General features: G+C 40.3%; 1 protein-coding gene across 4 annotated transcripts in view; it reads right to left on the bottom strand.

Moving 5' to 3' along the window:
• Positions 1-14027, bottom strand: part of pvrl2l (PVR cell adhesion molecule related 2 like) — a 141461-nt gene that overhangs the window by 90540 nt on the left and 36894 nt on the right. Inside the window, exon 1 of one of the 4 annotated variants that reach the window (XM_079591572.1) lies at positions 1766-2003. The exons of the other annotated variants lie outside the window; for them this stretch is intronic. The gene's annotated coding sequence lies outside the window, so the exon portion shown is untranslated. Of the gene's footprint in view, positions 1-1765; positions 2004-14027 lie in introns of those variants that run through there. 4 annotated transcript variants of the gene reach the window in all.

Here is a 14027-nt window from a genome sequence, read left to right as displayed (position 1 = left end):
TTGTGTAACTTTCATATCAATAAAAAATGTAAATGCATAATGTATAAAATTGTTATATATATATATATATATATATATATATATATATATATATATATATATATATATATATATATATATATATATATATATATATATAGAGCATGGGCGTAGGTTTAGGGGGGGACGCTAGGTACTAGTCCCAATCAATATTTTAAAATGACAAAATTGTCCCCACCAATATTTGTGAGAGAATTACGAGGCGGCCGCCTCCGTCAAATTAGTTGCCGCCTTCTGCTCTCGACAAAACTCGATAGACAGTCACATGCTCAGATACACTTTTTCCACCGTGACGGTTCTATTTGGTTCCTGTGTCCATCAAACATATTACATGCGCTTATTGAGGCACGCGCGCGCGCGGTCTCTTGCTCTCTCTTCCTCTCTGCAGTGCACGCGCTACGCGGTTTGGAGCACAGTCTCTGTCTCGCGGGCGCGCTCGCGATTCCGGGAGATTTTAACTAATTCACGGGCATCAGTGAGCCGCTATCAATATGCGGGAGACTCCCGGGATGTCTGTATTTCTATACTGAAATAATATCGGCATTATTATTGATTTTCATTAGGTAATTTTTTTGGTGCCCTCTCACCTCTTGGTGCCCTATGCATAGCGCGTGGTGGGAGCGTTGGCGCTGAGCATACATTTAATAAAATTAGGGGGGAAATGCCCTTTATAAAGGTAAAAAAATATATATTCTGATAAGATTGTTTTCCAACAGTGACGTAATGAAACATTGACAATTTAAGTTTGAAGGGAGTAAAGCCTCGGTTTGGGCTATTAAAGAAATGTAATTTTGCCAAAAGAAGAACTTTTATTTTAAATAAATGTTATTTTTAAATTACCCTACTACAGTGTGACATTTTACCATATTATCATGCTTAACACTGATAATTTGAATTGTAATTAATGTGATGATCAGATAATCAGAGAATAGTTTGGGCGGGTGGATTATTTATTTTTAACAGTGGATTCTGGTGACTCAAAGTGCACCAGATGAATGAATTTATCTTTAAAATGTACAAAATTTTCTTACGGGTGGGCATGCCCCCGGACCCCTCCAGAGATACCGAGGTCCATCCACAAAAGTACTGTGGAAAACACAGTAGGCTATATGTTGGTATATGAAAAATACAAGTTAATTATCTTTTTATTAAAATACATCATCAGAATTTTATCAACTCCGCCTAGTTTTGAGCCAGGAAAAAATCCCTGTTGCAGCGATTTGCATCGATTCCCATGGCCAGTACAAGGAACGCCGTCATTTGATTGGCTGAAAAAATAAGGGGGTGGTGTGGGGGTGGGATGTCCCCACCAAAGCTGAGACCAAACCTACGCCCTTGATATAGAGAGAGAGAGAGAGAGAGAGAGAGAGAGAGAGAGAGAGAGAGAGAGAGAGAGAGAGAGAGAGAGTGTGTGTGTGTGTGTGTGTGTGTGTGTGTGTGTGTGTGTGTGTGTGTGTGTGTGTGTGTGTGTGTGTGTGTGTGGACAACAGCAAAATTATGCTAATAACAAATTGCAAAATACAACAGGCTTAGAAACTGTAAAATATAGGCCAGAAAGCTCTCTTTATCGTTTGTTGATGTCAAAACCACAGATTTTTTTTTAAGACATCTAAACAAAAAATAACATTCAGGGATTGACTGTTCAGTCTGCTGTGTAATGAAATAGCTTCACATTATCAGCAGCTTTATCTACATCATTCCTCTCAGCCAGCATCAACTCTCCTACCGTGCGCGCGAGACAGGGACTGTTGAGGGTCTAGCGGCTTCCCCAAGGTCAATCGTGAACGGTGAAGTATTTCTAGAACTCGTTAGATCTTGAGCCCGGTCCACGCGTGTATGTGTAAAAGCCTCAAAGACGCTAACGGAGGCGTCGGACCACGGAGTGAGGATGGAAAATAATTAGCACAGTGTGAGAGTGCGACATGAGGGCACGCAGCACGCGCTTTTAGAATCTCACAGGAATGTGTTTCTTCCCGCCGCCAGAGTGACCGTTATGAGTTTGAATCTCGGATGAAGTCTCTCAGTTATTATAATGACTCTGACTCCGGTTAAATAAGAAGACATTCCTTAAAGTCCCCCCGTGGTGAAAATCAAACTTTTAATGTTGTTTATATGTCTATGTGCTTTTTTTTTTTGACAAACCATGTGCAAATTCATAACTCAACAACAGTATTTTCTCTTTAAAAATGCGGTCTCAAAAACGCGGTATGTGGTGTCTCGGACGTCACAAACTACATTATAACTAATAAGTTGTGGTGTGAGTGTGTGTAGGCGGGGCTTATTTGCATATTCATAGAACCGCGTATACTAAATGAGGTAATAGAGTAGTAGACTATGTAAATTTGGTGATCAAAGATTAGTTTTAACGTAAAGGTTGTGTAGGTAAGAATTGTCTAAATAACTTTTTTTTCAAATTGGCTTAAACTGTCTTTATATACCAATACATAATTAAAATGTAAGTACTTTGAAAAAGAGAGTATAAAAATTGAGTGACTATAGTGTATTTAATCTTCAAAAAACACTGCTCATTACCGGGACGAAACAAGTGATTGGCTTGCGCGACTGTCACTCTCCGTCGCCATGACTACCGCGCTATTACTGGCTCTGCCCACGTGCGCGCACTCGTTTTTAGGTGGTAGCAGAGAATGTCTAATAAGGGGAGAAGGTTCACTCTCGCTACACTTCCGGCTTCTGACTGGTTGCAGTTCCACTCTGATTCCATATGGGGGCGCTCACAGGACGAGTGCAGAATGAATGGAGGTCTATGGAGCTATACCCCTCAAAATCCACTTTTCTCAAGATATAATTTTTTGTCTAGTAATTTGAATGTTGTATTCGAAAGGAGATGCAATGATTTTTTAGAGTCACTTATTTGCTTTAAAAAGTCTTTCAAAATGTCAATGACGTCATACACATCGTACGACCAGAGATACTGCTTTACGGCAATCCTTCAGTCACTGTGGTGCTTTCGCGCTCTGCACTTTCTTTTCTCTCGAGGCATCGCCAGCACAGCTGACACAGGTAAATACACGTGCTAGAAGAGTTTCTGCTAGAATACATTCTGTTCCCGCTTCAGATACCACGATGCCATCAAGCGGTATCTCTGGTCGTAACCAGTCCTTCACTGACCAATCAGCGTTCATTAGCAGAATGCTAGCGTGTTATGGGCAACAACAACTCAACCTGTAAGAAATCGAAAGGACATAAGTACTCGTCCATTCAATTTTCGACCTATAACCCATGTTGAACTTGCCAAACCTACAATCAAATCTGAGATTTCTCAACGGCAATCGGCTGAAAGGGACAAATTTAGCCGTCTAGCCCCATAGACTCCCATTCATTTTGCACTCGGGGGCGATCGCCCCCAGTGGAACTCTGGTGGAACTACAACCAAAATTCGGTACAATAGGACTTAATAGGGAGTGAACAGGCTCTCCGTAGACGGGCTCTGGTGGTAGTGAATGGAATTAATGAGCTGTGTTTATTGAAGATTAAATACACTAGAGTCACTCAGTTTTTTATACTCTCTATTTCAGAGTACTTGCATTTTAATTATGTATTGGTATATAAAGACAGTTTAAACAAATTTGTATAAAAGTTTTTTTTAGACAATTCTGACCTACCCTACAATTATTGACTACAGGGGGACTTTAAAGGGACACACTGTAATTTTCTCCTCATTAAAAAGTTTTCCACCAAGTAGCCTATAGGTCTACTTTTGAAAAACATGATTAATGACCAATACAACTAGTTCTCCCTCAATAACTCCCCTGAAACTGCCCTTTCTTCACTTGTGGAATAAATAAATAATTGATCAGGGCAAATAGATTCTCTACAACGTAAACTACTGTTCAGAAACTTGGTGTCGATAATGTTTTTAAAGTATCTTATGCTCACCAAGGCTGCCTAAATAAAAACAGTCAAAACAGTAATATTGTGAAATATTATTAAAATACCTGTTTTCTATTGTAATATATTTTAAAATGTAATTTATTCCTTAGATGGCAAAGCTTAACTTTATGCATCATTACTCCAGTCTTCAGTGTCACATGATCCTTGAGAAATCATTCTAATATGCTCAAGAAACATTTCTTATAATCAATGTTGATCATCAATGCTGCTTAATCTAATTTTTTTTACAGTTTTTCAGGATTCTTTGATGGACGAAAAGCTCAAAAGAACAGCATTTAACGAATCTTTGTAAATGCCTTTACTGTCACTTTAGACCAGTTTAACGGATTGTTGAATAAAAGTATGTTTATTGTTGAATAAAAGTAGCTTTTTTGTTGTTTTTTAAATAGCGTGATGCAGTCACGCTGCAGGTGTCATTGAAAGTCTAACCCTGCCATATCGACAGATTAACACAAAATAAACAAAAAGTTTCACCTTAAAATTTCTATTCTAATATTTCCATCATATTTGTAACAAAATGCAAGTAGACGAACTATAGTGGACAAACAACAACACATAAACCAGTATCAAAACTGTGTGGCTCTAAACTGCACTCAAGCACTTAATTTTTTACAGTTCAAATTAGAGCCTCCACATTTAAAATAATTGTATGCTATAAAATAGCATTTAAAAACTCATTAAAAATGCATTTATTTTTGCACTGCATAAAATAAACAAGTGTACAAAAGCTGAAGGCCAAATGAGGACGTATACTCTTGCATAAATAAAGAGCCACCGATGAGCTGTAACCCAAGTAATAATTACAAAATATGTAACCTGATTGATTTAAAAGGTTCCTAATGTTTCAACCAAACCTGTGGTCTTTATATGAATATACAGTTCTTTAAGGAAACACAAAATAATAATGGGAACCTATACTGTCTCCTATACGTGCTGTATGTGACGCGAGTTATTTTCCAACAGTAAGGTGAGTTATAATCTTTAATCTCCAAATGGCCCGAAGGTGTAAAAGGTCACAGTGGAAGCAGAGGGGAAGAGGGCATGAGGTGAAGAAAGGGAGGCGCTGGAGTTTGAAGGCAGGCTGTGATGGGAAAGTAGAGAGTAGAGCTTGTTATAATCCGGGTGTGAAAACATACGCGTACCCACTCGTGAACCGGATGACCTCTGCGTTTCCCTGCAGGCACGACGATGGTATCCATGCCATAATAAAGAAGACCTTGAATGTGTGTGTGTCGATCATCGCGCACACACCTCCAGCTCACTGAATCCATTAGCTCTGCTGATTGTGTGATTGGAGCAAAATGGCCACAGAGAGGAATTATAAAGGTGGCCCCGGCTCACCTCTCTTTATACGTTTCCGTCCCTCTCTGCTACTTTTCTTTTTATTCTCTTCATTTCGACCATCCTTTACAGCTCTGAAGTTCTCACTCTGTTGAATGCGAAATCGTGAAACAAATTCCATCTACGGCGCTTTATGCCCGCGCCGGCTCGCTCTCCCTTTGCTGTCTCTCACTACCTAGTAATCTTCTATCCTTTATAAACCCACTCTGTTTCTGTGTCTCTCACTCACACACACCCCCTGTCAAACGTACGCCGGGGGACACACCCTCATCCAGACATAAAACACTAGCTCGGAGTGAGCACACACCGCCTAAAGCTGTGTGTTCCCTCTCAGACATCAAGCAGATCTTTTCTCCTTCTTGATCACATCTCCTGCATCTTTATTTTCCCTCCTCCCGTCCCTTTTTTTCCCAAGGTCACCTTGCGTCTTCCTCTCAACCATCCCTCCATATTTCTCCCTCTTTCATCTCTATAGTTCCTCTATTCATGCCTGTCTACCTGCATCTCCTTTCCGAATCTCAATTTTTTTATTCTTTTCACTTTCACTTCACTTTCATTTCACTTTATGGTTCATTCTTTTATCTTTTGTTAGCTTTTCGCCTTTCATCCTCGGCCTGCTAAGATAGCCCTTTTCTCTAAACCAGGAAGTGTGTCATTAGGCTTCCATGCGACTAAGTGGAACGCGGTTTCCTGGCCACTCTCATCTCCTCCTCCACTGAAACTCAGCTCATTCGGTTTTTGTACACTTCAGTTTGGTTCCAAAGCCTAGTTAGTCGCCTAGCCGCCCACTGCCTATTTAGGGAACGCCATTCCTAAGTGACTACCTTCGTAACACTATAAACGGCAAAATGAATCTTCAAATTCTTTACAAGTTGTAATTTCAAGTTGTACGAGGACGTGAAGGCTTTTTACAAGTCGGAATCTCATTCTTAGGGTAATTCCGCTATGGCGTGAATTACTTTAACAGCCGATTTCCTGGTGAAAAACTACGTTATATTATTACGAATTCTCAAAATCAGAGAATCGAAACAAGCAAAGTCAGTCTCCGCACTATACGTACTATCCGTCTCTATATACACAATCAACATCTTTAAAACAATAGTTTTTGTAATTCGATTATGTAATTTCCAGTGCTTAATGGGATTGCAGATATTTCTCTCAATTACCGTACATACATTACACAGTCTTGTACTCAATGAAACGCTACACAGTCTTGTACTTTTGTCATTTTGTCTAATTTCATAATGTTTGTAATTCACATCATAGCTTGGTTTGATTCATGGCTTGTAACTCTTTAACAAAAAATCTCTATGAAAAAAAAAAAAGGGAAATTACTTCAAAAACCAACGCCACTGAAAAAGTGGATAGGCGCTAATGCACTCTAAAGAGTTTGATAGCAGCATTTTGCTAAGCTAACATACAATGAGTGAAAAAAGTGAGAGAAAAAAAGAAAACAACTCAGCACAAATGTAGTAGGGCTAGAACTAACGATTCTCTTTTCAATTGATTAATCTATCAATAATTTTTTAGATTAATCTAACGACCCCCTCCTCCCCCCTCCCTCATCCTCCTCCTCCTCCCTAATGTCATTCCACACCCGTAAGACTTTCGTTCATCTTCGGAAATCCGAGAGCTTTCAGTCCCTCGATTGGGAGCAATTTACACATTCAAGGTCTAGAATGATAAAGACATCATTAAAGTAACCCATGTGACTCCAGTGGTTTAACTTCAATTTTATGAAGCGACGCGAGTGCTTTGTTTGCACACACACAAAAAAAATTACCTCTATATTTACAAAATAATATTATCCAAAGCACGTTCCTGGAACAACTTCCAGTCTTGAGTCAACACAACACGCATGCATCATGGCGTCAATTGTACGCCAATCATTTGGTAAATAAAGTTGTAAATTATGTTTTTGTGTGCAAACAAAGCACTTGCTCGCTTCATGAAATTGAGGTTAAACCATTGGATTCACATGGATTACTTTAATGATGTCTTTCCTATAACGTTCTGGACCTTGAACGTGTAAACTGCGTTGCTCCCAATGGAGGGACTGAAAGCTCTCGGATTTCATCAAAAATATCTTCATTTGTGTTCTGAAATGAATGAAAATCTTACGGGTGTGGAACGATATGAGGGTGAGGGCAATTAATGACCGAATTTTCATTTTTGGGTGAACTATCCCTTTAAGATGTGGTTTTCTGCAGGGACTTCAGTTTTGGCCAAAATATGGTATCCTAGAAGCCAATGGAATAGCCTTCGTGCGCTGCCTTCAAATGCTCAGCTTATAGGTTGTCTTCTTGTATTGACACTGGATTATGAACACACAAGCATGTGTACACACTACTTAAAGCAATATCGTATTTATTTTCTATAAACCGTTGCAGGTCACTTCACGCAAATTGTCTTTCCCGCATTGTGCATTTATTTGGGTGAGTAATTTAAAGTGCGAGTTTTGTGACAGAGGTTATGGGTATGCCTACTGGAAGTGTCTGTGGTGCACTAGATTATGGCTGTTTTGCGCGTGTATGTGTGAGATAGGCACGCATTTCGCCATCCTCCCCGAGGACCACGAAACAGCAGCAAACAGCAGTCGCGGCCCCATCTTTTTTCCCCAGGAGATGGTGTTCATATGTGTGTGTCTGTGTTTGTGCACATGTGCGGCAGGAGCCCATTTCTTCATCCCCAAGTGAGCGCGCCTGAAATGGAGACAAAAAGCCCTCCTGCCTTCTTGCGGTTGTTACACTCACGCCACATGAATTATTTCCCATAACCCTCATGCACTGATTTCTTTCTTTTTTTTACCATGTATGCATTCTTCTGCTTATTTTACAAATTCTCACGGCTGTTTTCCGCACAAAAAGCAGAGGCTGGCTGCACAAACCTATTCTACATGTAAGCCATGTATTATTGATACAACTGTTTGAAAGAGGGGGAGACGGGCACTCCTCTCTTATTAAATTATTGACAGGCAACATTTATGCTGCCAGCACCTGACCCGAGGAGGAGGAGGAGGAGAAACTGATGAGCCGGGAGGGAAAGAGGAGGAGAGATTGTAGAGCAGAATTAGAGAAGACAATGACGCCTGTTTTAAGGATCATTAAGATTCTTCAAGCAATAGAACTTTTCTTGTATTTAGAGGATCTAATGGACATTTGCCAAATGCCGACTGAGAGTACAAATTGGCTTTGCCAAATCAAATGTAGTTGCCAGTTGGCTGGTAACTCTATTTAGAAGTGGAACTGCAAGATGCTACATGGTTTAAGACTGACTCTGATGTGAGAGATGTGCACAATTAAATCCACTAAAGAAAATGCCCTTATAACTACATCTGCATTATTTAAATGATTAAATAATGGAATAAGTGGTGAATTGGAAGGTGGGAAAGCATATAATTTTGGACCCTGCAAGGACATGTTCGTGCCATTTCTGCCATTAGGAGATGGAGAGGCCAAGAAAGCAAAATAGTTGTAAATGGGCGCTGAGAAGAGCAAGAAGGAGACGGGAAAGACGGACATATAAAGAACAGCTGGCTATGAAATGAGGATGTAGAGTGTAGGGGGAAAAGAGAAGGAACAGACTGAAAAGAAAGAGAGAGAGGAGCAGCAGGAGATGGCAAGGGAGCTAAAGAATGAGGTGAAAGAGGTGGAACAGAGAGATCGGAGCTGGGGTGCAGGAATTGCAGGGCATGAGAGCAGAAGGGAAAGATAATAAAAGAATAAAGATGCAGGTGAAATGAGAAAACGGGGAGTGAGCGAGAACACTGATGCAGAGGTGAGGGGGAGAGCCAATCTGTAAAAGGTGAACAGGTGGAGGAGAGAAAACTGCGAATGAGAGGAAGAGAGCATGCCAGGGGGAGAAGGGAAGAAAGCAGAAGAGCTGAGAACGAGAGCAAGTATTCATTCAAAAGGATTAGAGCTGCACAATATATCATTACCACATTGGATATAGTGATTTGTGAGAATACCAAGCATGAAAGTGTGTTTTTGCATTATTATTTCTATTTCACTCCATTTTCCTGGGAGAGAAAGACATTTTTTAACATATTCAATGTAAATTTAGTTCCCTTTTAGGGTAATACTAGCATTAAGATGACTTTGGCGCTATCAGACACGGACAAAAAGCCAGAAAAACTCAAAATTAGATTTCCCTTTAACCCTTTAAGAGCACTATCCATATAAGCAGGACGCTCTGAAGAGCTCTTTTCCCTTAAGAGCGCATGTTAGATTGAGTGGCTGTAAGCACATAACGATAGCAGATCCCAAGCTGTAAGCATTCATGCATAGAAATGAGCCGGTAAAGTAAATTACTTGGGGAACAAAAAAAAAAGTTTGCACAACCTCTACAAATGATACTTTGTTAGGCATAATAAACTAATTATGCATGATTTATCCATCTTTCATGCTGTATGAAGCCAAGCTTCCCTTGTAGCATATTAAACTACTGATTTATATAGTGTAGATTTATAATATCATGAAAATACTAGCTCATTGATATTGGCAAGAATAGACACTCTTAAAAATAAAGGTTCAAAAAGAGGTTTTCGCAGTGATGCGATAGAAGAATAATTATCGTTTCTCCAAAAAAAGTGTTTTTTTACTCTTAACAGAACAGTTTTTCCTGTGAAAAACATTTGAATAATATCTAACCTAAAGAACCTTTTTCCACTATAAAGTACAATGGAAATATTCCATGGATCTTGAAGGTTCTTCATGGAACAATGGATGCCAATAAAAAAATTGTTATTTTTAAAAGTGTGCATTTCTAAAAACGTAGGTTGGATTTTGGGGATAAGTGAAGGGAAAAACAGCTCATCTGCATGACAAAGAAGAAAATGAGAACAAAGAAATGAGAGAAAGCGATATAAACAGTCTGCAGGTGGGCACACGTACGTGAACGCTGCACTTCCTCCATTATTCCGCCAGCTGGATGCCGAATCACCAGGGGCCTCGAGGCGCTGGACGGCCAGGCTTATTTGAGTGCCATTAGAGGCAGTTTTCTTTCCTCCGGTTGTACACTTACACTAACACTGAACACGGAGAATAAGGGTGAGAGCGGAGGAGAGAGCACTTAAAGAAACGGAAAGAGACGGGGATTGTTACAGCATATTTACTCGCCGTCATCAATTCTCTCTCCTCATTAGCCCGGCACAGGTCTGATCACTTTGTTAGAATTGATTCAGGACTAGTGAAGTTGTTTGCCCGCCGCTCTGTCTAAAAGGGACGACAGTGTACAATTACCTTACAAGCATGTAAACAAGCCACACAAACGCAGCGAGGGAGAATGAGAGGCGCTGCGCTTTTGTGGGGCCCGACTGTGTCTAATGTGTGCATGTGCGAGTGTGCATGTTTGGACTAAAGTATTCCCTCCACAGCGGGAGCGAGGCATTGATTTTCCCGTATTACCACACGTCAGGGCCGCAAAGAAAAGCCGCCGCCACCATAATTACAGCGTGCCAACTGCAAATTCCCCAGACCAGGGCGTTCGCCTCCAAATCCCCTTCTGATTGACTGCATTTCCCAGAATTCCCTAGTAGATTCAGACTAGAGAAGTGAGAAGTAATTTGCTTAAAGGATTACCACAGTATTCATTATTGTAATAGCCGATATAAAATAAAAAAACGACTAAAATAGACAGACAGATAGATAGATCGTTATTCACTCGTTATCTTCACCTGCACTGTAAAAAGTTATATTACCAATAAGTTATGACAAGATTTGTTTTTACATTGCTTTAACTCTTTAACAATTTCAACTTATTCAAGTTATACAAGATTCAACAAATTTTAAGTAAGTTTAATGTAATTTAAGTTTAAATTACTTTTGGTACTTAAAAAATGTATGGTAGGCTACTTAAAAATTTAAGGCAGCAAACTTTTTTCTGTGAACAATTCATTGAGTCAGTGAGTTGAACCGAGTCCGTTCAATCAGTCTGAATCATTCAGATTAGTTTTGTGAACTGGATCAAATTATTATTTAGAAAAGACAAAAGAGAAACATTTTTGTTCACGAGCTGGACTCACAATAATGTGTCTGTTCCTCTCAAACGTATCATATGACTTCAGAATATAAATCATAAGAACCACTTTTATGATTCTTCTTACTCATTTTGAAGTCTGACAGCCCTAGTCATTCGCTTTCATAATATTAACAAAAGAGATCAGGATGTGCTTGAAACATCTTTTTATTTTCCCCCTCACAAGAAAGAAAGTCATGAGAGTGAAAAATGCTTTTTATGTGAACTTTTTCCTTTACACTGGGAGAATGACATCGGGGGAGGGGGAAGCAAAACTCATATGTTAAGGATTAGCAATGCGGTCTTCTGGGACTTTCTCCCACTGAATCAAAGGTTAATCGCATTACGCAAAAACTGCATAATAGAAAACCTCACCACAGCAAATATGAGAGGGTCACAGGCGCGGATGTAAACGTGACTGATTCGGTATGTTTAAAAAGACGTGGGCGTAATGGGGGCGAGTGAGTGTGCATGCGCGCAGATTATTCAAGGCGCGCTGGAGCTCTCGGATGAAGTGTGATCATCTGCGTGTGACTCAAGTGGATGTGCGTCGGCCGACGGCCATCAATTAACGGACACCTGTGTGTGCTACAGCAAGACATGTTCCCATGAGTGGGCCAGAATCGTCAAGACCACCCCATAATGAAGCCCCAGCGAGCCACTTGCACAAACTTAGATACGAGCACACATTCCCCCGAGAGCTACTGTTGACATGCAATGTTCAGCATTCATCACATTACCGAAAAGCCCTAAATCACATTATAGCTGGAGTGTAGCCTCTGAGCTAACTGTTAGCGCTGATCTCTGGTAGAACTAGGAGACAGCATGGCAAAAAAAACAACTTTGGGAGGCGATGGCAGCTGGCAGCTCCTCTCAGTGTTCATATTTATAGGAAATTCCCACTGTAGGTTTATGAGCTTCCACTGTGGTAAAACGGCACGCTCCCATCCCGGGTGATTAGCCCCCTAAATGAGAGCGGGTTGTTGCTGAGCACACTTCAGTGAGTATGCACCCGAGAATAATGGAGGTTAACAAGTGAGCAGACGAAACGGGAGGGATTACAATAGACACTAGCGCAAGTAATCAGGACGCTCTGACATTGAAGGCTTTTACAGAGTCACGCTTTCCATTCAGTAACCGTGGAAGAGACGGAGCATGTTTCCAATACTCAATGAGGAATCGAGGAACGGCGTAGCCAGACTTTTGACTTTAAGTCTGTTCAGCATTGCTGCTTATTATGGTTGAGATTAGCCCACTTAGAAGAGAGACCGTAAAAAACATGTAAAACACCAAATGCATTTCAACTAACCAAGACGCAATGCAATGAAGCTACAAGTTCTAGGGAATCCACTATACAGTATAGTAGGGCAGAGTTAAAAATATTTCTCAATTTTAACTGATTCTCATTTTGATTTTGACCCTTTTACCATGTTCGTTACTCAATAATTAATAATAAAAATAAAATAAATAAATAAAAATAAAAGTGATTCATTACACAAAAGTTAGCCTATTTGTTTCTTGTGAAGACAAAAAAACAAACTGTAAATACATTACCAACCAAACAAAAAGCCATTCTTTCGATGAGTGTTGTCACAAGTCGCTCTCTCGCTGATATACCTGATGATTTTGCAGTTAATTACTTAAAATTAATTCATCATCGTGCAAAAAAAATGAATTGAACCTAATTGTAAAGTGTCACCAAAGAACTTGTTGGAGAAACCCAGTACCTTATCAACACTACTAAAGGACATGCCATCTGAAGCAGACACATACACAAAACAAGATTGTTCCAAACCCAGCAAAGGACTTTCAATTCTCTATTCCCTTTCCAATCTCTCAAAAAAACTCAATATGAGGCAAGGCAGAGGTGCACCTGCGGACAAACAGATCATAGCATCCATGGCCTTCACAGAAGGCAAGTTTCCTTTGAATCATTTTCGAGGGAGAAGCTCACACTCAGCAAGGCTGCGGATTTCTATATCAAGCCTTTTAATCATAACACGGTATTTGGAATTGAACGAGGCAGAACAACCACCCTGCTACAGCTTATCTGGGCTAAACGTCAGGTGTTTTCATTCGCTGGTGTTAGTATCCATGCATAGGCAAACCCTCACACACACGCACACACACTGATGGCTTTGGGATTTGGAGCTCTAAATTAGGTTGCTTGTCGCATTTTCCCCATAGCGAGCTGTGCTCTGATTAAAAGCACCCAATCTCTGGTTCAGTTTAAAGCGTGGTATTGGTCTCTCTCTCTCTCTCGTGCGCTTAATTCCGTGTCTACCACCACACTGATCCTGGGATTTCAAGGATCTACGACGCAATTTATGCATAAAAATATATATATAACAAGAGCTGTGGAAACCAATTATATAACATCGGCTTCCCCTTGGGTGGCTGCTTGCACATCATGTAGCATGAAGGACGTTACCTCCATCTAATAAGATTACCCTATTGGCTTATCTGGCTGTCAATCACATCCGTGCACGTCCTTCACCAAAAGCAATACCCAATAATTTTATCCCAGGCCATGAACACCATCTGGGTTAACCTGAGATAGATTACATTGAGATGTGCCAAGCCACAAACCGTCCTGAGGGGTCAAGGTCCAGCTGGCACAGTTCTTCTGGAGGAAAACATCCTGGGCTGTTCCTGAAAGATGACAAATCGAGATACGAAAACAAATACGGCACCATCTGATACCACTGTTGGTTGTA

Source organism: Phoxinus phoxinus (genome assembly GCF_949152265.1).
Source record: "Phoxinus phoxinus genome assembly, chromosome: 19".
NCBI lineage: Eukaryota > Metazoa > Chordata > Actinopteri > Cypriniformes > Leuciscidae > Phoxinus > Phoxinus phoxinus.
The sequence above is the reverse complement of the archived record's forward strand: the minus strand, read 5'-3'. Positions and strand labels throughout refer to the sequence as shown.